Genomic DNA, 2804 nt, shown 5'->3' on the forward strand with positions numbered 1-2804 from the left:
GATCATTCCCACGATGATTGGTATAAATTGTATTTAAAGAGAAATTCCTAAAAGAGATATGTTGAATAAGACGGGATAAAATATTGAATTTAAAAAAGGTAAGAAGAAAATGTAGAGTTTCAATATCCATCGTTAATCATACTCAAATAAGATTCGCAATGTGCACAATACTACAATCTTAACATGATGCTTAATGTTTACCAGGCACAAGGAAATTGTATCTTCTCTTAAAGCTATTGATTTCCCTAAGCAACGAGTTAGGCATAGTATCCACTCTAACTCTTTTATTCCTTGAAGAATTTAGCATGGTATCTACTAAGTTGTTTTTCAAGAAAGCATAAATCTATGGAAATCGGTAAACACGCTCAAATTGGAACATGGTATCTATTCCAGTTGTCTTCATGTTGATTAATCCAAGAACTTGTGATGGGGTTATTTTGTTACTTTATTATGCCCAGGACTCGTTCATCCAAATTGACATAAATAACAAATCCATACCACATGCATATGATGGCCAAACATAAACATGCGACGAATTCAAGAAACTAGAATTAATCAAGTTAAGCATCAATATATAAATTGTAGCAAAACAAATTGAAAAACTTAAAGAGACATGATTAGGGCTTCAATCGAGCCCTAACTTAAGTATTAGTTACAACTAATATCGACTAAAATTATATACATACAGAAAATAAATAAAAGAAGAAAGAAAAACCAAAATTCTTCTTGAAGTAGCCTCAAATTCTTCCTCAAAGCTTGTGTGTCTTCTCTTCAAAGGTTAGAGGCCTATTTATAGAGATTAAAGAAGCTCTAGAAACCCTAGGAATCCTATAATATCGTAAATAGATCTCTTAGTCCAATAGAATAAGTACAAGTCTTTTCCTTTTCTAAAATTTCAGTCCAAGTAGGAAAAAGATTTCAAATTCGTACAGATTTGCGGTCCTTTATTGCGGGGTGATTTTGACATGGTAAATATATGAATTAAAAAAAAAAAAACCCATTTCTAACATATTTATTTCATTTTGTCTTAGATTTCGAAGGCCACAAATTTCATTGCAATCCAATACTTGAGAGAACAGTTATGATTAAAATACAAAGACATGCTCATTCTGGATTATTTCCAAAAATAACAGATTTTGCCAACTTCTCTTTTCTTAAATTCAAAATTGATTTGGAGTTGAATCCTTCTAAAAGTGAGTTTGCCGACTTCGTTATAATCTTGGAATTTGATGGATTTTCTTCCAAAACCTGTAAAATACAAGAAAACAAAAAAAACAATATAAAACATCATACTATAACAAAATTAAGAGCTTAACATATATAAATTAAAGGGCTTGAATGTGTAACATTCAACACTTATCAGCATGACCTTACACCCCATCAACAATACTCCCACCAAAGCAATAAATACAACTGACAAATACACCAACATTTGAGTAAGTTGCCTCTTCCATGCTCTAAGTTGTATTACCTTTTCCTTCAAGCACTTCAATTCATCACGCAATGGAGGTAGTAATTCCTTTCCATGGGGACATGTCTCTTTGTCAAACCAATGGAAAAAACGACATTGCCCGGCTTTCTAACAAAAAAAAGAAAAGAAAAATGGTTATACATACATTCACATAGGTTTTACTGATTTGGGTATATCATCAAACAGCTAGGGTACGGTTCACTTACCCTTTGTGCATCATACATGGCACACCCAAAGAAGTGCTTCCCAGGACGTGACGGTGATTGTAAACCCTAAACGATCAGATTGGGGAACTTTCATCAAGAAATCCTAACTGAAACTAAGGTGTAGATAACTTACCGATACTCAACCTTATTTGCATGGGTTTGATTAGAGAAGTCTTCAATTCCACCCGCTCCTTCTCCTTCTTCTAACTTTTTTTCTTTTCTAATCATCCTTCCCTAAGAGTTGACGTTCTTCAAGCCTCAGGTTCTTGCTTAAAGAAATTTCGCATGCGTTGGGGCTGATGTGTAAAGCCAACATTAAAAACGGCGTAGTTTTTAACTTGAGGTGTCGATGTCTACGTGGACAAACGGTGACTCACCCTAACAGAAGTTGTGAAAATGGATAGAAAAATTACGGAAGGGCTGATTTCAAATTTGCGAAAAAGTTAAGCAGCGAATGTTGATTTTCGAAAAGTAAGGTATCGATTTCAAATGACGCTCCGACTAAGGGATTTATTAGACATTTACCCTTAATTAGTAGTTGTACAATTAATATGTTTAGTAGTTGTGAGTTATATAATTGGGGTTAATTGTTTATGGGCAATTATTGTTAGTGGGCAGTTGTTTTAGGGGAAGTTAAGTGTTGGTGGGTCTCAACCGTAGATGTTGTCCTATGTTGTGGGTAGTGGGTAATTATTTCCAGCATTCTTGTGAGTAGTTATTTGAATCATTTGTATTTAAATTCAGCATCATCAATAGAATGCGTATCCCGAGTATTATCATTAGAAAACTCATGAGATTATAGCCGTGTGCTAGAGGGGGACTTGACCCTTTGAAGTGTCAAATTGTTACTTTTATTGTCATTTCACTATCAATCCCACCACCGAATATCCAGGCCCATAACAAGTGGTATCAGAGCACCAATCTTGCGAGATGGCAAAAGGTACATGATATTCTGAGTTAGTAGAAGCAATGGTTATGCTCAAAGAAGACAATGCCTTTGACAACCTTGTTAGTGCTCTCATCAATCTTAAACAGACATCAACAATCGATAAGTACCAATCACAGTTTGAGCTACTATTCGAGGTACTATTCATTGGAATCCTTAGAAGTTCGACTGAGGAGTTTTG

The 2804-nt window shown here is 34.6% G+C and overlaps 1 long non-coding RNA gene across 1 annotated transcript; it reads right to left on the reverse strand.

Annotated features, from left to right (window-relative positions):
- Positions 1-1449: 1449 nt before the first annotated feature.
- On the reverse strand, positions 1450-2089 carry LOC133865709 (uncharacterized). The gene is made up of 3 exons (XR_009899793.1): positions 1822-2089; positions 1678-1743; positions 1450-1579 (listed from the first exon to the last, which is right to left on the reverse strand). It is a non-coding gene; the product is annotated as an uncharacterized LOC133865709 (long non-coding RNA).
- Positions 2090-2804: the final 715 nt, after the last annotated feature.

Source organism: Alnus glutinosa, chromosome 4 (assembly GCF_958979055.1).
Source record: "Alnus glutinosa chromosome 4, dhAlnGlut1.1, whole genome shotgun sequence".
NCBI classification, from domain to species: Eukaryota; Viridiplantae; Streptophyta; class Magnoliopsida; order Fagales; family Betulaceae; genus Alnus; species Alnus glutinosa.